General features: G+C 42.4%; 1 protein-coding gene across 1 annotated transcript in view; it reads right to left on the bottom strand.

Moving 5' to 3' along the window:
* LOC137498959 (uncharacterized) overlaps positions 1 to 26,895 on the bottom strand; it is a 424,246-nt gene that overhangs the window by 354,813 nt on the left and 42,538 nt on the right. The gene's annotated exons all lie outside the window — the stretch shown is intronic.

Here is a 26,895-nt window from a genome sequence, read left to right as displayed (position 1 = left end):
GAGGTGGGACCCTCGCTGAGTCCGAGGGAAAAGCCAACCCTGGAGGGTGAACAGATTAAGATAAGATAAGAAGATAACCCCATTTGAAATGGAGTATATGCCAACAATTATTGTTGTTGTAGCGGAGGGGAAGAAATAAATAACCAATTATTACTTCTGCTTTAACGCGTAGGATACCGGGGACTCGGGAACGGGAAAAGTCTAGGATGGGAAAGTTGTGGCTGTGGTCTTAATTGAAGATACTGTACGTCCCGACATTTGCCTGACGTGGAGGGTATTACTCGGCTCCATGGCTGACGGGTTAGCATCTTGGCCTTCGCCGGGCTGCGTGGCTCAGACAGTAAAGCACTGGTTTCTGAATCCAAGTAGGTGGGTTCAATCCTTGCTTAGTCTGGCGGTACTTGAAGGTACTCAAATATGCCAGCCTACTGTCGGTAGGTTTGCCGACATGTAAACTAACTTAAGAGGGACAAAGTTTTGCACCTCAATGTCTCCAGAATCCACAAACGTAATTAGTCTTGATCTTCGGATTCCCGAACTCGATTTAATCCAAACGACTAACCCCGTGGCTCTGTATCCGGTCAGTGCATGTATAAAATAACTGTATCATAATAGTCCACCAAGATCTTCAGTTTCATTCGCTCTAACAGCTACTTTTCCGGCTTCTTGGCTGAACGGTCAACGCAGCGGCGTTCGTTTCAGAAGAACTCGGGTTCGATTCCCAGCCGATTCAAGGAATTTAACTTAGTATCGTTAATTCCTCTAGTTCTAGGGCTGGGTGCTTGAGTGTTTTTGTTCGTCTTAATACTCAACTTCATTTATATACGACACATCAAACAACAAACTACCACAGACATATATAATAACGAATAAATCCTTAGCGTCAGGAAAGTCATCCGATCGTACTTCTTCTTCTTCTTTATCTGTTTACCCTCCAGGGTCGGTTTTTTCCTCGGACTCAGCGAGGGATCCCACCTCTACCACCTCAAGGGCAGTGTCCTGGAGCTTCAGACTCTGGGTCGGGGGATACAACTAGGGAGGATAACCAGTACCTCACCTAGGCGGCCTCACCTGCTATGCTGAACAGGGGTCTTGTGGGAAAATGGGTAGATTGGAAGGGATAGACAAGGAAGAGGGAAGGAAGCGGCCGTGGCCTTAAGTTAGGTACCATCCCGGCATTTGCCTGGAGGAGAAGTGGGAAACCATGGAAAACCACTTCCAGGATGGCTGAGGTGGGAATCGAACCCACCTCTACTCAGTCGACCTCACGAGGCTGAGTGTACCCCGTTCCAGCCCTTGTCACTTTTCAAATTTCGTGGCAGAGCCGGGAATCGAACTCGGGCCTCCGGGGATGGCAGCTAATCACATTAACCACTACACCACAGAGGTGGACCATCCGATCGTACAACTGAGGCAAACACATACAAAGTGCCGGCCCCGGCTAACTGAAAAGAGAAAGCCAAGAAGAATAAGACAGCAGCTATCTATTCATCACACCTCGGTCTCAGCTTGTGGGACGAAGAGTACGGTCTGTAGACTAAGGACTTTTTTTCAAGTTGCTTTACATCGCACCAATGCAGACACGTCTTATGGTGACGATGGGATAGGAAACGGCTAGGAGTGAGAGGAAAACGGCCATGGCCTTAATTAAGGTACAGCCCCAGCATTTTCTTGCTGTAAAAGCCGGAAAACCATATTCAAGACTTCCGACAATGGGGATCGAACTCACTACCTTCTAAATACAAACTCATAGCTGCGCGCCCCTAACCGCACGGCCAACGCGCTTGGTAATTTTTTTTATTCCTAGTTGCTTTACGTCGCACCGACACAGATAGGTCTTATGGCGACGATGGGACAGGAGAGCTTTTTTTTTTTTTTGCTTTACGTCGCACCGACACAGATATATCTTATGGCGACGATGGGATAGGAAGGGCCTAGGAAGTGGAAGGAAGCGGCCGTGGCCTTAATTAAGGTACAGCCCCGGCATTTGCCTGGTGTGAAAATGGGAAACCACGGAAAACCATCTTCAGGGCTGCCGACAGTGGGACTCGAACCCATTATCTCCCGATTACTGGATACTGGCCGCACTTAAGCGACTGCAGCTATCGAGCTCGGTTGGGACAGGAGAGGGCTAGGAGTGGGAAGGAAGCGTGCGTGGCCTTAATTAAGGTACAGCCCCAGCATTTGCCAGGATTAGAAAATGGGAAACCACAGAAAAGCATCTTCAGAGCTGCCGACAGTGGGGGTTCGAACCCACTATCTCCCGAATACTGAATACTGGCCGCACTTATCACTTGGTACTATTGACCCCAGTCTCCATAAGGTGGTCTTATAATGATATTGTGTTTTCGTCATACTAAGTCGTTTTGCAGCTCTCTGAGAAGCTGAGGTGTCGAAATTGTTGTCCCACAGTTCTTTTAAGTACTGGTAAATGTACCGACAAAGAGCTAGCGTATTTAAACACCTTCAAAATTCAATGGGGCAGAGCTGGAATCGAACCCCCTACCTTGGGCACGGGGCGCCATCGCTTTACTATCTGAGCCTCTCACCCCAAGCCCAAGTCATAATGTGTTCAACAGTATGAATTGGAATTGACGTTGGTGTACTTATTCTAAATAATAACAGTGATGACTCAATAAAACTACACACGCGCGCACGCAGGCGCTCGCACATGTGTGCTGATTTTAAGGGAAAAAGCCAATATAGCACTGACTACATGTTGGCCTATACCGAAAAATGAATTAGAGATGGCTTAACAATATAAGATAACTTAGGATTAATTGATCGATTATTATGGATCCTAGGGTATGCATATTCAAAATAAATGTTCTGCGTAATATATGTGATATTTGACCCAGCCGCTGCGACCCCTCCCGCGGCTGTTTTAATGGAAGCGTTCGTTGTAGATGCTTGACTAATTCCTGCTTAACGCCAGGATAGTTTTTTCCATTAATATTTATTTTGTCCGCCTCTGTGGTGTAGTGGATAGCGTGATTAGCTGCCACCTCCGGAGGCCCGGGTTCGATTTACGGCTCTGCCACGAACTTTGAAAAGTGGTACGAGGGTTGGAACGGGGTCCACTCAGCCTCGAGAGGTCAACTGAGTAGAGGTGGGTTCAATTCGCCCCTCAGCCATCCTGGAAGTGGTTTTCCGTGGTTTCCCACTTCTCCTCCAAGCAAATGTCGGGATGGTACCTAGCTTCAGGCCACGGCCAGTTCCTTCGTTCTTCCTTGCCTGCCCCTACAATTCCCCCCCCCTCCCACCACCACCACCACAAGGCCCCTGTTCAGTATAGCAGGTGAGGCCGCCTGGGCGAGGTACTTGTCCTCCTCCGCAGTTTTACCGGTATCGCCCGACCAAGAGTCTGAAGCTCCAGGACACTGCCCTTGAGGCGGTAGAGGTGGGATCCCTCGCTGAGTCCGAGGGAAAAGCCAACCCTGGACGGTGAACAGATTAAAAGGAAGAATATTTATTTTACGTCCCACTAACTACTTTTCCAGTTTTAGCAGGCGCCGAGTTGCCGGAATGTTGTACCGCAGAAGCTCTTTAACGTGCCAGTAAATCGACCGACACGAGGCTGACATATTTGAGCACCTTCAAATACTACTGAACTGAAACACGATCCAACCTGCCAAGTTGAGCTTAGAACGCCAGCGCTGTACCGTCCGAGCTACTCAACCCGACCTGCCAGACTAGAACACCAATTGCGCGCTTCTTTTTCATCTTCGCCGACAAAATAAATTTTCAAAAGCTGAGATTTCTCTTGACCTTATACTTCTACAATCCGCTCACCACCAAAAAATGTTATCTAGTATCTAGAAACAGCTGTTGTATTGTCGAATGCAGTCGATGTACATTCCATGTTATCATTTATAGCTCCTAACGCCCTCTTAAAATTATCCCGACTAAGCCGCCATTAAAGAGATAGTCGTACTCACAGTATAAATAACAATTTCTTGGTACGAATGGCGCTGATATCTCATTTCGTTATGAAGTATTTGCTACATGTGTGATTTTGTGATAGAAATTGTTGTTTAACCCTTTGCATCCCTTGTAAATCGAATTTCAAAATATGAATAAATTGTATTTTTTTCGTATTTACATGAAAATATTTTAGTGAAAAAAAGGAAGCTGTATTTTATTTCGTAGCCAATAAAATTAAGAAAGGGTAAATTAATAATATACCCCATTTTAATCCTATAACATTAAAAGTTTGTAAAATTATTTCTTAACAACCATTTGTCCGACTCACTGGCTGAACGGTCAGCGTTGAGGCCTTCAGTTCAGAGGGTCCTGAGTTCGTTTCCCGGCCGGGTCGGGGATTTTAATCGCCTCTGATTAATTCTTCTGGCTCGGGGACTGGGTATTTGTGTTTGTCCCAACACTTTCCTCTTCATATTCACACAACACACTACACTGTGAACCATCACAGAAACACGCAATAGTGATTTCATCCCTCCATCTAGGGTTCGCGTCAGGAAGGGCATCTGGCAGTAAAACAGGGCCAAATCCACACGTACGACACAGTTCGCACCCGCGACCCCGCAGGTGTGGGAAAAGCGGTAGAAAAAGAAGAAGAAGAAGAATAAGAAGATGATGTCATAACAACACTTTACGCACTTACACGAACATATATTTAAACATTCATCTATAGTAGTATAATAAGCGAGTTCTGCGGCACCTCCGCCGCCGCACGCCTCCTCCTCCGCCGCCTCCTACGCCGCCACCGCCGCCCGCGGGAAATTTGAATTTTGGCGGGAAATTTGAATTTTGGCGGGAGATTTGAATTTGTAAAAAAAGCCACGTGCTTTTTGACAGCTGTCATCGACAACAACGCATCGCTAACCTCACTGCTGCCATCTTGACGGGCCTAAACCTCAGTAGTGCCAACTTAACCTCACTAGCATGAGGTAAACAAAGCCACGTGTTTTTTGACAGCCACGTGCTTTTTGACAGATTTGTAAACAAAGCCACGTGCTTTTTGACAGCTGTCATCGACAACAACGCATCGCAAACCTCAGTACTACCATCTTGACGGGCCTAAACCTCAGTAGTGCCAACTTAACCTAACTAGCATGAGGTAAACAAAGCCACGTGTTTTTTGACAGCCACGTGCTTTTTGACAGATTTGTAAACAAAGCCACGTGCTTTTTGACAGACAACAACGCATCGCTAACCTCAGTACTGCCATCTTGACGGACCTAAACCTCAGTAGTACCAACTTAACCTAACTAGCGCGAGATAAACAAAGCCACGTGCTTTTTGACAGCCACGTGCTTTTTTTGACAGCTGTCATCCGCCATCTTTAAACTACAGAGCACCGTGCTGCCCTCTTTCATCACCTGTCATCGGCAGTGCTGCCATCTTGACGGGCCTAAACCTTAGTGCTACCAACTTAACCTCACTAGCTCGAGATAAACAAATCCACGTGCTTTTTGACAGCCACGTGCTTTTTTGATAGCTGTCATCCGCCATCTTTAATCTATAGAGCACAGTGCTGCCCTCTTTAGCTACTTACCTTTGAAATGTGGTGGCGGATAATTTGAAAAATGCTTTTCGACAAGCAGCCATCTTTAATCCAGAGAGAACAGTGCTGCCCTCTATGTAGTAGCGGCAAATTGAAAAATTCCACGTGCTCTTGTTTGAAAACAAACTCACGTGCTTTTTTGACAGCTGTCATCTGCCATCTTTAATCTATAGAGCACAGTGCTGCCCTCTTTAGTTTGAAATGTGGTGGTGGTGGTAAATTCCACGTGCTCTTGTTTGGAAACAAAGCCATGTGCTTTTTTGACAGCTGTCATCCGCCATCTTTAATCAACAGAGCACTGTGCTACTATCATGCGGGCAATTTCATCACCTGTCATCCGCCATCTTTAATCCACAGAACACCGTGCTGCCCTCTTTATGGCTACTACCTTAAGCACGTAGTAGCGGGCAATTTGAAAAGTTCTGTTAGCTATCATCCGCCATCTTTAATCAAGAGAGCACCGTGCTGCCATCTTTAGCTAGATACCTTTGAAATGCGGTGGCGGCAAATTGAAAAATTCTACGTGCTCTTGTTTGGAAACAAACTCACGTGCTTTTTTCTGACAGCTGTCATCCGCCATCTTGCATCACAAACCTCAGTGCTGCGCTCTTTAGCTAGATACCTTTGAAATGTGGTGGTGGCAATTTGCTCTTGTTTAGTAAACAAAGCCACGTGCTTTTTTTGACAGCTGTCATCCACCATCTTTAATCAATAGAGCACTGTGCTGCTATCATGCGGGCAATTTCATCACCTGTCATCCGCCATCTTTAATCTACAGAGCACCGTGCTGCTCTCTGTAGTAGCGGGCAATTTGAAAAGTTCTGTTAGCTGTCATCCGCCATCTTTAATCAAGAGAGCACCGTGCTGCCATCTATGTGGTGGCGGCAAATTCCACGTCCTCTTGTTTAGTAAACAAACTCACGTGCTTTTTTTTTTGTCAGCTGTCATCCGCCATCTTACATCGCAAACCTCAGTGCTACACTCTTTAGTTGAAATATGGTGGCGGATAATTTAAAAAGAAAAATTCTACAGCAGCCATCTCTCGGCGCTAATTGCACAAGATGGTGGCTATACATGACTCCTTAAAGGTGCTTATGCAAGATGGCCGCTATACATAGACTCCCTTGGGATGCTTGCGCAAGATGGCGGTTATGCATGGCTCCTTATGAGATGCCCTAGGGATGCTTGCGCAAGATGGCGGTTGCTCTTATGAGGCGGCTTAAGGGTCCTTGCACAAGACGACTAGAGACGCCCTAAGGATGCTTGCGCAAGATGGCGGACGCAAGATGGCGGCTATACACGACTCCTTATGAGACGCTTTAAGGGTGCTTGCGCAAGATGGTTGCTACTCTTAGCTTAGAGGCTAACGTGTCGTGATAGTTCGATTCATTAAATTTAGGGCTTAAATGCAAAATGTTAAATATATCGAAAACGGTGCACCGTAGAGCAAAACGGACAAAATTTTTCTGCCTAATACCTAGGTTCGCAGTATGAGGAACAAGAAAATCATAGTCTAATGATGGGATCAACGGTTCGGTTCCTACTTAGGCCCTTTGGCATTTGCTCTGTTTTAGCTTGTATTGAAGCGAGTCTTCGTAACATGATCAGGTCTAGCTATGGTAGAGAGTATAACGTACCGTGCAGGTTCGATTCATTAAATTTGGAGGCTTAAATGCAAAATGTTAAATATCTCGAAAACGATGCATCGTAGAGCAAAACGGACAAAATTTTTCCGCCTAATACGTAGGTTCGTAGTATCAGGAACAAGAAAAAACATAGTCTAATGATGAGATCAACGGTTCGATTCCTACTTAAGCCCTTTGGCATTCGCAGCTATCTATTTCTACAAGATGGTGGCTGCTCTTATGAGAAACAAGATGCCTTGAGACGTCCTAGGGATGCTTACGCAAGATGGCAGACACAAAATGGTGACTATACATAGCTCCTTATGAGACGGCCTAGGGGTGCTCGCACAAGATGGCGGCTACTCTTATGAAGAAAGCTAGCTTAGAGGCTACTGCGAAAGATAACAGCTGCTGTTATGCATGTGGTGGAGGGCAATTTGAAATTCTATGTGCTTAATCAACAGAGCACCCTACCACCCTCTTTAGCTGAAATGTGGTGGTGGATAATTTGAAAAATTCTTTTGACAGCTATCATCTTTAAAAACAATGGCGACTATACATAGGCTGTTAAGGCCTTATCATTCTCCTCCTCCTCCTCCTCCTCCTCCCCCTCCTCCTCCTCCTTCTCTACCTCCTCCTCCGCCTCTTATGTCAAGGCATAGCTTTATATCGAACAAGTTTAAACCTGCATCGCGAAGGCAAGCGTGTGCAGCGATAACATTATTGTGCATGTTTAGACTTTCGAAACACAAGAAGAGTAGAATCAAACGCTGTACTCGATACGACATGTGATCAGAACATTGATTGATGCGTTCAGAAAACAAAATAAGTGATCAAGACTAGAATCGAACAATGTACTCAATACATCATGTGTTTAGAATATGTCAGGGGATACGCTTGTTCTAAGAAGATCAGATTGAAACATAACAAGACTAGAATAGAACACTGTAATCGATGTTGTTAACTTCAACATGTGATCAGAACATTGATTGATGTGTTCAGAACACAAAATAAGTGATCATGACTAGAATCGAACACTGTACTCGATACATGTGATCAGAACATTGATCGATGTGTTCAGAACACGAAATAAGTGATCAAGACTAGAATCGAACACTGTACTCAATACAACATGTGTTTAGAACATGTTAGGGGGTACCCTTGTTCTAAGAAGATCAGAATGAAACATAACAAGACTAGAATCGAACACTGTAATCGATGTTGTTAACCTCAACATATGATCAGAATATTGTTTGATGTGTTCAGAGCAAAAGTACAATTTTGATGATTTGCTTAGTGTAAAATCAAAAACTATGGAAACACACTGTGCACATATCGCGTAGCTAACTCGCTCAGTAAGCAATATTGCAAAACTACAACTTCAATGATTTGCATAGTGTAAAAATCAAAAACACACTGCACACATACTGCGCAGCTAACTCGCTCGGTAAACGATATAGCCAAAGTATAACTTCAAATTATTTACCTTCCATCATTCGTCTTGTGTGTAAAAATCAGTCGAACAAGTTATCGCATAAACATGGCTGAAAAAAAATCGTGATAGGGTATGGAACCCAGGGGTTACATCTTATCAGAAGGGCAAAAAGGATGAAAGGACTCTTCCTCCTCCTTACCGCACATTCCTTGTAGGGCTAATTGGCTGAAGGGCTAATGGGCTAAAGGGCTAAAGGGCTAATGGGCTAAAGGGCTAATAGGCTAAAGGAGCAACAACCTCGTCGATCGCTATCAGCAAGAACGCTTGTACTTTGTTAAGTGTAGAAAATTAATCTTTATTTGTAAATGGTTTCATGTTCGGAACAAGGAATGGAACCTAGGGGTTACGTCTTACGTAATAAAATCCCCGAGGTGCGATGAGTTACGTTTTTCGAACTAGTGTTTGGAACACTGAACTTTTCAAGATGATAGCAGAGAGTTTAGCAATGTTCTGTTGTTGGATTTTAAATTCCGCGCTACAACATGCATAAGGTGGTAGCCTTGAGGTTTACCGCCGTAAAGATGGCAAGAGTGAGGTTAACAATATTCTGTTGTTGGATTTTAAAATCCGCGCTATAACATGCATAAGGTGGCAGCCTTGAGGTTTACCGCCGTAAAGATGGCAGCAGTGAGGTTAGCGACGCTCTATTGTCCTCCAAAGTGAGGTTAGGGTTCGTCAAGAAGACAGCTGTCAAAAAAGCACGTGGCTATGTTTACCAAACAAGAGCACGTGGCTGTGACGTCACGGTCACGTAATCAATCCTTAGCTCGACGTCGCTAAGAGCAGCATTAGGATGAGCTATGCTTAAAAGTCTTGGGAACAGAGCAGCAGTATGAATTGCTATGTTTCAAAGCGTGTACACATGAACTATCGATTTTACATGCATCGACCATCGAACTAAACTTCATCCGCTAGATCGTGCTGCTATCTTAGCATAACCTAAAAGTACAATGAATAGCCATGTTTCAAAGCGTGTACACATCACCTATCGAATTTGCATGCATCGACTCTTGTACTAAACTTCTTCCGCTAGATTGTGCTGCTATCTTAGCATGACTTTAAAGTACAAAGAATAGCCATGTTTCAAAGCGTGTACACATTACCTATCGCATTTGCATGTATCGACTCTCGTACTAAACTTCTGCAGGTAGATTGTGCTGCTATCTTAGCATAACTAAGACGCATGAATTTAAAGTATAAAGAATAGCTATGTCTCAAAGCGTGTACACATTACCTATCGATTTTTCAAGCATTGACTCTCGTACTAAACTTCTTCCGCTAGATTGTGCTGCTATCTTAGCATAACCTATACGCATGACTTTAAGGTACAAGGAATAGCCATGTTTCAAAGCGTGTACACATCACCTATCGACTTTGCATGTAACAAATATCGTACTAAACTTCTTCCGCTAGGTTGTGCTGCTATCTGAGCATAACTCATACACATGAACTTAAAGTACAAAGAATAGCCATGTTTCAAAGCGTGTGCACATTACTTTTTGATTTTGCATTCATCGAATCTCGTACTGAACTTCTTTCGCTAGATTGTGCTGGTATCTTACTATAACTTATACCCGTGAACTTAAAGTACAAAGAATAGCCTTGCTTCAAAGCGTGTACACATCAACTATCGAATTTGCATGTATCGACTCTCGTACAAAACTTCTTCCGCTAGATTGTGCTGCTATCTTAGCATAACTAAGATGCATGAACTTAAAGTACAAAGAATAGCTATGTCTCAAAGTGTGTACACATTACCTATCGATTTTGCATGCAACAAATATCGTACTAAACTTCTTCCGCTAGGTTGTGCTGCTATCTTAGCATAACTTATACACATGAACTTAAAGTACGAAGAATAGCCATGTTTCAAAGTGTGTTCACATTACTTATTGATTTTGCATGCATCAAATATCGTATTAAATTTCTTCCGCTAGATTGTGCTGCTATCTTAGCATAACCTATACCCATGAAAATAAAGTACAATGAATAGTCATGTTTCAAAGCGTGTACACATCAACTATCGATTTTGCATGTATCGACTCTCGTACAAAACTTCTTCCGCTAGATTGTGCTGGTATCTTAGCATAACTAAGATGCATGGACTTAAAGTACAAAGAATAGCTATGTTTCAAAGTGTGTACACACCACCTATCGATTTTGCATGCATCGACTCTCGTACTAAACTTCTTACGCTAGACTGTACTGCTATCTTAGATTAACCTATACGCATGAACTTAAAGTACGAAGAATAACCATGTTTTAAAGCATGTACACGTCACCTATCGATTTTGCATGCATCAAATATCGTACTAAACTTCTTGCGCTAGATTGTGCTGCTATCTTAGCATAACCTGTACGCATGAACTTAAAGTACAAAGAATAGCCTTGTTTCAAAGCGTTTACACATTACCTAATGATTTTGCACGAAACGACTATCACACTAAACTTTTTCCACTAGATTGTGCTAAAATCATGTAAGTGTGCTGCTATCTTAGCATAACCTATCGATTTTACATGCATCGACTATCGTACTAGACTTCTTCCGCTAGAGCATGTAGCAATCGCTTTTGTGTATCCCTAACCCATGTGCACGAACTTAAAGCATAAAGATGAGCTATGTTCTAAAGCGTGTACACATCACCTATCGATAATGTATGTATCGAATATCGTACTAAACTTCTCCTGCAAGAGCGTACGAGTATCGCTTGTGTGTGCACGAACTTAAAGCATAAAGAATAGCAATGTATAAAAATCTTGTAAACAAAGCAGTAGCATTACGTATAGTCAAGATTAAATGCGTGCACACATCATGTATCTATGATGCACACAGTACTAAACTTATTCCATTAGAATGTACAAAGTTCGCATGTGTTTGTGCTGCTATCTTAGCATAGCCTATGTGCATGAACTTAAAGAATAAAGAATAGTAATGTGTAAAAAATCTTGTGAACATAGCAGAGTGTTAACTACGTAGGTGTAGACATTGAACTTTGCATGCTGAGGCAACATACTACGTGACCGTCACAGCCACGTGCTCTTGTTTGGTAAACATAGCCACGTGCTTTTTTGACAGCTGTCTTCTTGACGAACCCTAACCTCACTTTGGAGGACAATAGAGCGTCGCTAACCTCACTGCTGCCATCTTTACGGCGGTAAACCTCAAGGCTGCCACCTTATGCATGTTATAGCGCGGAATTTAAAATCCAACAACAGAACATTGTTAACCTCACTCTTGCCATCTTTACCGCGGTAAACCTCAAGGCTACCACCTTATGCATGTTGTAGCGCGGAATTTAAAATCCAACAACAGAACATTGCTAAACTCTCTGCTATCATCTTGAAAAGTTCAGTGTTCCAAACACTAGTTCGAAAAACGTAACTCATCGCACCTCGGGGATTTTATTACGTAAGACGTAACCCCTAGGTTCCATTCCTTGTTCCGAACATGAAACCATTTACAAATAAAGATTAATTTTCTACACTTAACAAAGTACAAGCGTTCTTGCTGATAGCGATCGACGAGGTTGTTGCTCCATTAGCCTATTAGCCCTTTAGCCCATTAGCCCTTTAGCCCTTTAGCCCATTAGCCCTTCAGCCAATTAGCCCTACAAGGAATGTGCGGTAAGGAGGAGGAAGAGTCCTTTCATCCTTTTTGCCCTTCTGATAAGATGTAACCCCTGGGTTCCATACCCTATCACGATTTTTTTTCAGCCATGTTTATGCGATAACTTGTTCGACTGATTTTTACACACAAGACGAATGATGGAAGGTAAATAATTTGAAGTTATACTTTGGCTATATCGTTTACCGAGCGAGTTAGCTGCGCAGTATGGGTACAGTGTGTTTTTTATTTTTACACTATGCAAATCATTGAAGTTGTAGTTTTGCAATATTGCTTACTGAGCGAGTTAGCTACGCGATATGTGCACAGTGTGTTTCCATAGTTTTTGATTTTACACTAAGCAAATCATCAAAATTGTACTTTTGCTCTGAACACATCAAACAATATTCTGATCATATGTTGAGGTTAACAACATCGATTACAGTGTTCGATTCTAGTCTTGTTATGTTTCATTCTGATCTTCTTAGAACAAGGGTACCCCCTAACATGTTCTAAACACATGTTGTATTGAGTACAGTGTTCGATTCTAGTCTTGATCACTTATTTCGTGTTCTGAACACATCGATCAATGTTCTGATCACATGTATCGAGTACAGTGTTCGATTCTAGTCATGATCACTTATTTTGTGTTCTGAACACATCAATCAATGTTCTGATCACATGTTGAAGTTAACAACATCGATTACAGTGTTCTATTCTAGTCTTGTTATGTTTCAATCTGATCTTCTTAGAACAAGCGTATCCCCTGACATATTCTAAACACATGATGTATTGAGTACATTGTTCGATTCTAGTCTTGATCACTTATTTTGTTTTCTGAACGCATCAATCAATGTTCTGATCACATGTCGTATCGAGTACAGCGTTTGATTCTACTCTTCTTATGTTTCGAAAGTCTAAACATGCACAATAATGTTATCGCTGCACACGCTTGCCTTCGCGATGCAGGTTTAAACTTGTTCGATATAAAGCTATGCCTTGACATAAGAGGCGGAGGAGGAGGTAGAGAAGGAGGAGGAGGAGGGGGAGGAGGAGGAGGAGGAGGAGGAGAATGATAAGGCCTTAACAGCCTATGTATAGTCGCCATTGTTTTTAAAGATGATAGCTGTCAAAAGAATTTTTCAAATTATCCACCACCACATTTCAGCTAAAGAGGGCGGTAGGGTGCTCTGTTGATTAAGCACATAGAATTTCAAATTGCCCTCCACCACATGCATAACAGCAGCTGTTATCTTTCGCAGTAGCCTCTAAGCTAGCTTTCTTCATAAGAGTAGCCGCCATCTTGTGCGAGCACCCCTAGGCCGTCTCATAAGGAGCTATGTATAGTCACCATTTTGTGTCTGCCATCTTGCGTAAGCATCCCTAGGACGTCTCAAGGCATCTTGTTTCTCATAAGAGCAGCCACCATCTTGTAGAAATAGATAGCTGCGAATGCCAAAGGGCTTAAGTAGGAATCGAACCGTTGATCTCATCATTAGACTATGTTTTTTCTTGTTCCTGATACTACGAACCTACGTATTAGGCGGAAAAATTTTGTCCGTTTTGCTCTACGATGCATCGTTTTCGAGATATTTAACATTTTGCATTTAAGCCTCCAAATTTAATGAATCGAACCTGCACGGTACGTTATACTCTCTACCATAGCTAGACCTGATCATGTTACGAAGACTCGCTTCAATACAAGCTAAAACAGAGCAAATGCCAAAGGGCCTAAGTAGGAACCGAACCGTTGATCCCATCATTAGACTATGATTTTCTTGTTCCTCATACTGCGAACCTAGGTATTAGGCAGAAAAATTTTGTCCGTTTTGCTCTACGGTGCACCGTTTTCGATATATTTAACATTTTGCATTTAAGCCCTAAATTTAATGAATCGAACTATCACGACACGTTAGCCTCTAAGCTAAGAGTAGCAACCATCTTGCGCAAGCACCCTTAAAGCGTCTCATAAGGAGTCGTGTATAGCCGCCATCTTGCGTCCGCCATCTTGCGCAAGCATCCTTAGGGCGTCTCTAGTCATCTTGTGCAAGGACCCTTAAGCCGCCTCATAAGAGCAACCGCCATCTTGCGCAAGCATCCCTAGGGCATCTCATAAGGAGCCATGTATAACCGCCATCTTGCGCAAGCATCCCAAGGGAGTCTATGTATAGCGGCCATCTTGCATAAGCACCTTTAAGGAGTCATGTATAGCCACCATCTTGTGCAATTAGCGCCGAGAGATGGCTGCTGTAGAATTTTTCTTTTTAAATTATCCGCCACCATATTTCAACTAAAGAGTGTAGCACTGAGGTTTGCGATGTAAGATGGCGGATGACAGCTGACAAAAAAAAGCACGTGAGTTTGTTTACTAAACAAGAGCACGTGGAATTTGCCGCCACCACATAGATGGCAGCACGGTGCTCTCTTGATTAAAGATGGCGGATGACAGCTAACAGAACTTTTCAAATTGCCCGCTACTACAGAGAGCAGCACGGTGCTCTGTAGATTAAAGATGGCGGATGACAGGTGATGAAATTGCCCGCATGATAGCAGCACAGTGCTCTATTGATTAAAGATGGTGGATGACAGCTGTCAAAAAAAGCACGTGGCTTTGTTTACTAAACAAGAGCAAATTGCCACCACCACATTTCAAAGGTATCTAGCTAAAGAGTGCAGCACTGAGGTTTGTGATGCAAGATGGCGGATGACAGCTGTCAGAAAAAAGCACGTGAGTTTGTTTCCAAACAAGAGCACGTAGAATTTTTCAATTTGCCGCCACCGCATTTCAAAGGTATCTAGCTAAAGATGGCAGCACGGTGCTCTCTTGATTAAAGATGGCGGATGATAGCTAACAGAACTTTTCAAATTGCCCGCTACTACGTGCTTAAGGTAGTAGCCATAAAGAGGGCAGCACGGTGTTCTGTGGATTAAAGATGGCGGATGACAGGTGATGAAATTGCCCGCATGATAGTAGCACAGTGCTCTGTTGATTAAAGATGGCGGATGACAGCTGTCAAAAAAGCACATGGCTTTGTTTCCAAACAAGAGCACGTGGAATTTACCACCACCACCACATTTCAAACTAAAGAGGGCAGCACTGTGCTCTATAGATTAAAGATGGCAGATGACAGCTGTCAAAAAAGCACGTGAGTTTGTTTTCAAACAAGAGCACGTGGAATGTTTCAATTTGCCGCTACTACATAGAGGGCAGCACTGTTCTCTCTGGATTAAAGATGGCTGCTTGTCGAAAAGCATTTTTCAAATTATCCGCCACCACATTTCAAAGGTAAGTAGCTAAAGAGGGCAGCACTGTGCTCTATAGATTAAAGATGGCGGATGACAGCTATCAAAAAAGCACGTGGCTGTCAAAAAGCACGTGGATTTGTTTATCTCGAGCTAGTGAGGTTAAGTTGGTAGCACTAAGGTTTAGGCCCGTCAAGATGGCAGCACTGCCGATGACAGGTGATGAAAGAGGGCAGCACGGTGCTCTGTAGTTTAAAGATGGCGGATGACAGCTGTCAAAAAAAGCACGTGGCTGTCAAAAAGCACGTGGCTTTGTTTATCTCGCGCTAGTTAGGTTAAGTTGGTACTACTGAGGTTTAGGTCCGTCAAGATGGCAGTACTGAGGTTAGCGATGCGTTGTTGTCTGTCAAAAAGCACGTGGCTTTGTTTACAAATCTGTCAAAAAGCACGTGGCTGTCAAAAAACACGTGGCTTTGTTTACCTCATGCTAGTTAGGTTAAGTTGGCACTACTGAGGTTTAGGCCCGTCAAGATGGTAGTACTGAGGTTTGCGATGCGTTGTTGTCGATGACAGCTGTCAAAAAGCACGTGGCTTTGTTTACAAATCTGTCAAAAAGCACGTGGCTGTCAAAAAACACGTGACTTTGTTTACCTCATGCTAGTGAGGTTAAGTTGGCACTACTGAGGTTTAGGCCCGTCAAGATGGTAGTACTGAGGAGAGCGATGCGTTGTTGTCTGTCAAAAAGCACGTGGCTGTGAAAAAACACGTGGCTTTGTTTACCTCACGCTAGTTAGGTTAAGTTGGCACTAGTGAGGTTTAGGCCCGTCAAGATGGCAGCAGTGAGGTTAGCGATGCGTTGTTGTCTATGACAGCTGTCAAAAAGCACGTGGCTTTGTTTACAAATTCAAATCTCCCGCCGAAATTCAAATTTCCCGCCAAAATTCAAATTTCCCGCGGGCGGCGGCGGCGGCGGAGGAGGCGGCGGAGGAGGAGGTGTGCGGCGGCGGAGGTGCCGCAGAACCCGCTTATTATACTACTATCTATCTAACTTTAATAGTCTCGGCTAGGCGTTGATGTGTGATTGAATCAGTCGTTCAACCCTTTGCACACCTTGCAAGTTGATTGTCACGAAGTGAAGAAATCGCAATTTAGGCAATTGTGTGAAGAATTTTTTTATGCAAACAAAGGTTGAATTTTATTACGCGACCGATAAAATAGAAAACAAGATGAAAATTTCTGAAATACGCTTGTTCAACCCCTGTTAAGTTGAATTTCAAAAATGTAAACATTTTGTTTTGGATATTTATATTGCAGAATATTTTAGTGCAAAGTCGAAGTTGTAATGTAATTTATGGGCTTGACAATAGAAAAAAATATATATATATATATACATATATCGAATATATGCTTGCTCAGTACTTTGCACACCTTGTAGGTGGAATTTCAAGATATGCAGAAATTATATTTTAGGTATTTATATGAAAAATATAGTGCAAAAACGAAACTGCATTTTTTTCGCGCCCAAAGAAGTTGGAAATGGTAAATTTCAAATATAACTTCCCTTTGCATCTGTTGTAAGTCGAATTTCAATAAGTGTAGAACTTACATTTTACATATTTATATGAAGAATGTTTTAATAAAAAACTAAGTCGTATTTTATTTCGTGGCCGAGAAAATCGAATATACTCCCTTTTGAGCCTTTAAAATCAAAAGTCGAATGAGAAATGAGATTTCTTCCAAAGTGGATACAATATCAGGAACCTTGGTACCAATAGGTCCCTATTCAGAGCACACACACAAACACACACACACAAGATAACTTCTACAAATTTTTGTACAATTTGGTTTACGTCGCACCAACACAGATAGGTCTTATGGTGAATATGGGATATAAAAGGGCTAGGAGTGGGAAGGAAGCGGCCGTGGCCTTAATTCAGGTACAGCCCAGCATTTGTCTGGTGTGAAAATGGGAAACCACGGAAAACCACCTTCAGAGCTGCCGACAGTGGGGGTCGAACCCACTATCTCCGGGATGCAAGCTCACAGCTGCGCGCCTCTAACCGCACGGACATCTCACCCGGTAATATAAATTCTGCAGAGGCACGTGGCCTTGAGGTTCACTCAGCATACTCTACAAATAAGTATCGGGTCAATTCCTGATGGGCCAGACAAAGCGAACCATTCTATCCCAGTAAGAGCCGCAGTTACGGATGGTAGAAGTATTTTCCTTCCACTCCGCCAATAGCCTTCATCACTTTGCTTTTTGCACTATGCGTAAGTTCACAAGCTTTATAAATTCTATGTGACAGCGTACGTAATACTGAAATTCATAACTTTAGAATATATTATATCATTATCTTAAGATTTTGACAGATTCATGATGCAGTTACTTTCAATTGTGGGCCCGTAATTCAAAATGGCATCGTACGATTTACTTCGCCAGTCAAATTGTTAGGTAAAAGTTCTATCCACGAAACATAGTGTACAACATTCGTATGAGAGAATTGCTTATGACATGATCAGCTAATCGTGTGCTACATTATATTTGTGATCGTGACATAACTTTGCAAGAGGAAAGGGCTAGAATTAGGAAGGTAACGGGCGTGGCCTTAATTATTAAGATACTGCTCCAACGTTTGCCTGATGTGAAAATAAAATTGAAACAACGAAAAGCCATTTTCAGGGCTGCCAATGGTAGGATTCGAACCCACCATCTCCCGAATGCAAGATCACAGCTAGGGCCCCTTTAACGCGGTTTAATTAACGTGGTGTAATAATAATAATAATAATAATAATAATAATAATAATAATAATAATAATAATAATAATAATAATAATAATAATAATCGCGGCTGCTTAATTGCAAATATTCCGAGTTACTGCAACCTGTGTGACTTGCATATCATTATCGACATTTCCTTCTTATTAATTGGATCGCGTGATAGCCGAGTGACGTCGTTACTGGTTTCTCACCAAAGTTGAAGCAGTTCGAATCTCTACCAATGCGCTATTCCTTTGGTTCCGATTCCACGTAAAATTCGAAATGTTGTGGCTATGATAATGATATCAACAACCACGCATAACCACTAGCTTTATTTTTATTTTCATTGAAAGCCGGTGACCTAGTTGTTAGTGTGCTTTAAACATCATAACCAGATGCTGGAAAGCATGTGATCAGCATAACGAAATCCTCAGCATATTGCTTTCCTTTTGCGACTGGATCTCGCATAGTGTGTAACGAGAACTTTATTCATATCAATTAAATTGCCAAGAGAGTTTACCTTGTGAAGGACATGACGTCTAACGGATTCTCTCCTCTTCATAAATCCATTGACGTCGGCTGTCATCGAACCTTTTGCGGATAAAAGAAGCCCGTGATGAAACAGTACTGTTGCCTAATAGATGATCTTCAGATGCTGGGAAGCATGTGATCAGCATAACGAAATCCTCAGCATATTGCTTTCCTTTTGCGACTGGATCTCGCATAAACAACTCGTCAGTTGGTTTAATGAACCTGAGTGAACCCCGTTCTGGCCTCAGTCCTGTATTACAGTCCTTGGACAAGCCAGAGTTCGATCCCAGGACCTCCGGGTAAGAGGTAAGCACACTACTGTACTCCTACACAACGGGATTAGTGTGGGTAGAAGATAACAACTTCAATCACGCACCAGTGTCACTGTGGGTAGTAGCAAAATACACAGCTTATTTTAGAATGAAATTGACACTGCAAGACAAAGCAGCACTTGCCACTGGCAAGTTTCTATTTGGTTTACGTTACATTTCAATTCATTTTAATTCAGATTAGTTAGACTGCGACGAAAGGCTTAATGCGGCACTGAATTCATAAACTGTACTTCGTTATAGGGGTATGTTTAACATAAATAAAATATCGTATTAAAGTGGTCTAGCCAGTAAAGCACTTCTTAAGCTTCCTCGGGGGGAGACTTAATTTCCTCGCGTGTATTGTGTGCTACAATAAAGCTGGCCCCTAAAGCCGCACCCTCGTTACTTGTAGTCCGTAAAGCCTTCAGCACTCGTTCCTATTTTACAACCGTCTTGGAACATAGAAAGTGGACATAAATATTAAATTAGTCTCGAAAGTTCACAAGGAAAATTAAAGACTTCAAAGCTGCTAAGATAGTCATACAAAGTATAATAATATACTAACTGACAGTGACAACGTTAATCAACGCGCACAGGTTGCGTAGTGTAGTTAGACGCTCGACACTTCTCTACAAGGATTCAGGAGTGAAATGCAGTGCCGTAGGTTGGCATTTAAGAACACAGTATCTAAGAGAGAGATCAGTCTCGAGAGATTTGTTGGCTCGTTAATGAACCTACTCCCAGGACAAGGCATGTTGTAGGGTGCCTTAAAAACTGTAACAGCCTGAAATAATAATGAATGATTCCACAAAAATGTAATACCCAGCCGTAAATTACCAAATTGACATTACTGTTTTTTGTTCAAAATATATGATTATAGATAGTTTAAAATCTGTCATTACAGAAGGAGGCATTGGAGAAAAATTGTACAATAGCCCATGTCTTACTTCAAAACTTGTGACGTTGAGCACTCTGAGACATACACCATATAACGTGCATACTCCATACCTCCATTTTAAAGTAATTTTGTTTTCCAAGCATACCTTTTTATTTATCAAAATGCGATATTTCCTGTACGTTCATTGTTGTAAAGCATATTGTTTTATGATTCTGTCAGTAGTCTGAAAGGGCACTTGATTTGTTTAGGGCAGATTGTGGTTAGTCAGTCACGAAAAACATAGGAAAAGTCGTCTACACAGCACAATAATCGATAGAATATTATTTCCTTGGGGATCCTATATCAGCTCAACAAAATCTCATTTAAACATTTGCTTCTACAGTGAATCAGTTTTTCCTCTACGGCAACGTGTCTGACTGACATTGCGCGCGCTATGCTATCCACACCTCCTCACAGTCCAGAGAGTGGCTTAGAAGAAAGGGTAACAATGAAGTTCAAAAGAAGCCATTTGCTGTCGTGTCAGATTATACGGCACATGCCATATATGTAGTCGATGTTTTCCTAAGAACATTGTTTCTGAAGTGTTAAGATTGTTCCGAATCTTGAGGTAATAAAGTTTAAGGAAATATATACCCTGAGCAATTTGACGTTACTTTCTGCCATATTTGGAATTAAAATTCAATGGGACTTTTTCGAATCATACCATTGAAAAGGGGCAGTAGATGCAATTGGAGGTCAATTAAAACGAATGAAGTGGCTGACAGTGAAATCTGGAAAGAAGGTACAGAGTGCTGAAGATTTTGTTAACGTTTTGAGCAATAGGACCAAGCAAGCAGCGTTGAGCTCCATTAACAACAAGTACAATATGAATCCGATAGTCTCTAGTACAAGAAAAGTATCTAGTGGGGATAAAAAGGGGATTCTGGGCCAGGGGCTAATGCGCAAGATGGCGGCTATACATGGGCTCTTATGGGACTAACTCCCGGGAGCTGGCGCAGGGGCTACTGCGCAAGATGGCCGCCACGCGCAATCTACCTCTAGCTACGCGCTACGTCCTCTGACACCTTCCGACAATAGGATGTCGTTATTTTATGGAATACTGTCGAAAGAGGCTACTAAAAGGGGTACATGACTTGAGAGAGCATGGGTTAGCGAACTCGGGGGTCTTAAGCTGAGTCTAGGCATGATGTGTGATCTAAGCTGTTGTCTATGTAACCTCCCTTGGCCAACTCTTGTAGGACACTTTATTCCGAGGTGGTGGGGTTGATCAGAATAAAGCTCCTCCAGGGGCAGCCTTGTTTTATCAATCAATCAATACTGATCTGCATTTAGGGCAGTCGCCCAGGTGGCAGATTCCCTATCTGTTGTTTTCCTAGCCTTTTCCTAAATGATTTCAAAGAAATTGGAAATTTATTGAACGTCTCCCTTGGTAAGTTATTCCAATCCCTAACTCCCCTTCCTATAAATGAATATTTGCCCCAGTTTGTTCTCTTGAATTCCAACTTTATCTTCATATTGTGATCTTTCCTACTTTTATAAACGCCACTCAAACTTATTCGTCTACTAATGTCATTCCACGCCATCTCTCCGCGGACAGCTCGGAACATACCACTTAGTCGAGCAGCTCTTCTTCTTTCTCTCAATTCTTCCCAACCCAAACTTTGCAACATTTTTGTAACGCTACTCTTTTGTCGGAAATCACCCAGAACAAATCGAGCTGCTTTTCTTTGGATTTTTTCCAGTTCTTGAATCAGGTAATCCTGGTGAGGGTCCCATACACTGGAACCAAACTCTCGTTGGGGTCTTACCAGAGACTTATTTGCCCTCTCCTTTACATCCTTACTACAACCCCTAAACACCCTCATAACCATGTGCAGAGATCTGTACCCTTTATTTACAATCCCATTTATGTGATTACCCCAATGAAGATCTTTCCTTATATTAACACCTAGATACTTACAATCATCCCCATCCCACCCCATCAACGCAGTATTAAAACTAAGAGGACTTTTCCTATTTGAGAATCTCACAACCTGACTTTTAACCCCGTTTATCAACACACCTTTGCTTGCTGTCCATCTCACAACATTTTCGAGGTCACGTTGCAGTTGCTCTCAATCTTGTAACTTATTTATCACTCTATGGAGAATAGGTAGGAGCCGAGCAACCTGTGCTGTTGCTGTGACTGTATTAGCGAACTAGGGGTCTTTAGCTGAGTCTAGGCATGTTGTGCGCTAAGCTGTAGTCTATCTAACCTCCTTGACCATCTCTTGTAGGTGAGACTTGAACCCTAGGGGAGCAGAGTAAATGTTACTTCTAAGGATTTGAACGTGAAGTTGACATAAACTCAAAACTAAAAGGCTTGTGTGCAATTTAAATATCCTTACTTTGATTGCGCACGATGATGGTGTACTGACTACAGTAAATGTGGAGACATGAACATCTCAGCAGAAAGAAAAAAAAATGAATTTGCTAGCTAAGCTGTATTTTTCCTATCTGGTGTTGTAAAGGAATGCGACTGTGTGTTATGATGCAAGACACCTAACTTGAGAGAACTTAAGAGTTTTCAGCTGCAGGTCAAAGCTTGTTCGCAGTGACGTTACTACAACTCTTGCCATTATAACATTACTCTACTTATATCTGAATTCTTTTATGAGGAAGGGTGGAGGGGTAGAATTTTATAAATGGTATACTGCTAGTCGTAAGGGTGACTAAAAAGGATGGGCTAACTCAGGGGAGAGCTTTGCTAGGACACAGGGCCATTCTCTAATTATCTTCTTCTTTTCCTTCTTTATCTGTCTATTATCTAGAGTCGTTTTTTCTATTAGACTCAGCAAGGGATCCTACCTCTACCGCCTTAAGGACAGTGTCCTGGAGCTACAGACTCTGGGTCAGGGGATACAACTGAGGAGGATGACCAGTACCTCGCCTTACATGGCCTATCGTTAACCTCTTAAGACATAACTGCTGACCTGGTTATGGTTAAGAGTGCTAGGTTAACCCATGCATATGACGCCAGGCTTAACCTTACAAGGGCGTTACAGTCTCAAATTTGAGATTCGATCTTACGCTCAACCTAACTAGACGAGATGAGACATGATCCAGGAACTCTGATGCTGAGATTGGTGGCAGCTTACGGCTACACATAGGACTTGGGATATGGTGTGAGGTGTAATACTAATGCTTTATTAACAGACGGCGAAATATTGGGAAGCATCTTCGAAGTTATAAAAACGGAGAGCCTAGCATGAACATATCAGCAAAAAATAACTGCGCGTGAAAGTTGACTAGCTTTGGATGTATTTGCTGACACATAGAATACAAAGCTTTTTCCTACAAGTTTGCAACTTAGGTACAATCACGCAGGAAGACCTAATCTATCTTTATACTGAATACCCAATATAATACGTAAAAAATAATGTGGTGCCGGAATTTAGCTCTGCAGAACTTCGGGTATTATCAGAATTCCCGAATGCAGAATAAAATCCTTACTTACACTTTACGTTCGATGCCCCTGCAGGCCTAACGTTGCGTTGACCAGGCGTTAACCTCCTAGGACTTGACATGGTAGCAGGGAGATGGTGTAAGACACACATAATATAAGAAGGGGATTCTGGACCAGGGGCTAATGCGCAAGATAGCGGCTATACATGGGCTCGTATGGGACTAACTGCCGGGGGCTGGCGCAGGGGCTACTGAGCAAGATGGCCGCCTCCCACGTATCAAGCACCAACGGATTAAGCTGGACGTTCTTCTGTTATGAATATTACATAACTATTTGCTATGAATTTATAATTACTAATTCCTTAATTGTAATTATTATTTACCTCAGTGGTGTCAAATCAAAAGACCTGCTTCTGGCGAGCCGAACTTGTTCTCGGACACTCCCGGTGCTAAGAGCCATATGTCATTTTCATTATTTTCTTTCAGGTTTCATCAATTAATACTTGAAACCAAATATAAGCAATGCGTTTTTTCTTCCTGGATTCTTCTCAGTTATTTTGAGGTCGTCGCTACATGTGGACCTCACCCAGTTTTAAGACTGGATGCCCTTACAGATGTGTACTCAAGTTAATGTATCATTTGGTATGTGAAGAAATGTATTAAGACGAACACGAACACCCAATCCCCCGAGCCACATTTCTAAAGAACATTACCCTACCGGGATCAAACCATCAATCTTCTGAATGAAGGCTGCTACACGGACCAATCAACCTAGGAGCCGGGCTAAGCAAGGATTCGATGTATGTATTTCCATGCTAGCTTCCAATTTTGATCCTTTGGCACTGTTTATTACGTACTCTTCTTTCGCCTACTTCTGCATTCCATTCTCCAATTGCAGTTAGAATTTCATGTCTTCGTTATGCTATACTAAAGTAAGAATGCGAAAAATATGTCGACTGAGCGCCGGTATTTTTTCATACTTTGACTATTAACAAGTTGACACTGAAAAATGTAACACCTAACCCAACAAATACTGTATTACACTAACAGAATGCAAAGGTAAAGGATGCCTTATATGATGAAAATGGGGAATATGATATTTGAATGTACCAGTTCTCGTCAGCAATACAGGAGATGATCAAGAGTACAGTGCAGTTTAAGTTTCGTCCGTGGAAGTTCCATTACATTTTTCCAATAGCACATATCTAAAGGAGTAACTAGTAGTTACCAGTGCCATATTCTGTTCCGAAGTTGTGTTAAATGCTGATGGATTCCAGCACGACTGAAGATATCCACAACCGTTTGCTCAAATATCAGCTATATTACTTAGAACACAGTCCCTACTGATTTTCCGGAGATAAAATGGGGAATCGTGGAAATTTACATTCAGGACAGCTGATGATGTAACCTGCTTCGAACCCGTCTTCTTTCGAGTGTAAGCTCAGCTGTGTAATTCGCACCACGTACACAAACTATTCAGTAGGAGGTATTTAGTCCTATATTATTATTATTATTATTATTATTATTATTATTATTATTATTATTATTATTATTATTTGTTTGACCGAGCTCGATAGCTGCAGTCGCTTAATGCGGCCAGTATCCAGGATTCGGGAGATAGTAGGTTCGAACCCCACTGTCGGCAGCCCTGAAAATGTTTTTCAGTGGTTAATTAAGGCCACGGCTGCTTCCTTCGCACTCGTAGCCCTTCCCTGTCCCATCGTCGCCATAAGACATATCTGTGTCGGTGCGACGTAAAGCAACTAGCAAAAAATATATATATATTCGTTTGGGCCTACATAGGACCACGGGGCACGTTTTGACTCTTTGCATGGGTCTTCTGTTTTTTTCAGAAAGCTTTAATTTCCTGGATGTGTGCCCGCATCCTCTCCTCTGTCTACATCGGTCTCGTAGTCCCTGCGTGTTCTTCTTGCTTGTGAGAGACACTGGGAAGGCACCTTGCGTAGTAACCCGTCGGAATTTGGATCGGTCTTGTACGGTGTTTAGTGGAATTTCTAATTAATCCAGGTCGAGTTCCACTGCGGCAATCCATTGTTCTTGAAATTTTCCTTCCATCTGTCATGCTGAAAACCTTGTTGGCGAGCCTGCAGTGATCCATGCGGGTCAAATGGCCGTAGAAGGCTACTTGCCTTTTCCTCATGGATACCATTATGTCTCCAGATGATCACACAGCTCATTGTTGTGCCTAATCCTATAGGTGCCATAATTTACTCTTATGGGTTCTAATATCCTCCTTAAGATTTTCCGCTCCTTGAGCTCTATTTTCCTGAGTAGGCCCTTCCTGATCATCAAGAGACATTCAGAGGCGTAGAGCACAAATAGTCTTATTGCTGAGTTGTAATGTTTAAGATTCTTGGAAAGGTATTTGGACATGTAAACGCTCTTGCACAGTGGTAGACCATTTCTAACTTGGCAGGTCTGGTATCAATTGCCAGTGTTTCACTCTCATTGGCTGATATCCACTTTTAATACTTGACTGCAGGGACTGTACGAATGGTGGTGCCTTCTAGTGGGATTGTTAGTATTGAACTCAGTTTATTGTATACTGACCTTCAGACTGACGATGTGATAAAGGCTCTGCAGTTGGTGAGTAGCCTCCTCCATATTGTTGGCTAAGAAGGTAAGGTCGTTGGCAAAGGCTAGGCAGGATATATTGAGGTGAATTTCCTATATCCAGTCTGTAGTCTAGTTCCTGCAAGTAATGTGGTTTTTTGTTTTTTTGTTTTTGTTTTTTTTGTTTTTTTGCTAGGGGCTTTACGTCGTACCGACACAGATAGGTCTTATGGCGACGAGGTAATGTGGTAGTGCATTTTCTGATAATCTTCACTAGTACACAGTTGAATGGGATGAAAGAGTGGCCGCCACCTTGTCCCACTCCCGTTTGGACAGTGAAATTGTCGGAGAACTAACCTTTGAACTTTACTTTGGAGATGGTGTTCCTCAGAGTAGCTTGGATTAGTCTGGAGGTTTTCCCATCTAGGTCTAGTTCCCATAAGGTCGAGAAGGGGGTCTGTCTGTCTGTCTGTCTGTCTGTCTGTCTGTCTGTCTGTCTGTCTGTCTGTCTGTCTGTCTGTCTGTCTGTCTGTCTGTCTGTCTGTCTGTCTGTCTGTCTGTCTGTCTGTCTGTCTGTCTGTCTGTATCATATGCCTTCTGGAAATCCACTAAGATTACTACGCAGTGGTGTCTGCAGCAACTTCGGTTTGCAAGGATGGTCTTGGGGTTCTGCATCTGCTCTGCCCAAGATCTACCAGTGCGAAAACAGGTCTGATATTCACCCAGCTGTGAGTCCAGTTAGTTGGTTTGCAGCGCTTTACAAAATTGTATGCGGCAACTATTAAAGAGATGCATCTGCAATTGTCGAAGTCAGTCATTACCTTTCCAGTGTACAGGATGGATCACAGCTGAGGTCCATCCCTCTGTTAAGGCCTCTGTTTC

Source organism: Anabrus simplex, chromosome 3 (genome assembly GCF_040414725.1).
Source record: "Anabrus simplex isolate iqAnaSimp1 chromosome 3, ASM4041472v1, whole genome shotgun sequence".
Classification (NCBI taxonomy): domain Eukaryota; kingdom Metazoa; phylum Arthropoda; class Insecta; order Orthoptera; family Tettigoniidae; genus Anabrus; species Anabrus simplex.
Note: the sequence above shows the minus strand (reverse complement) of the source record. Positions and strands in the feature narration are given on the sequence as shown.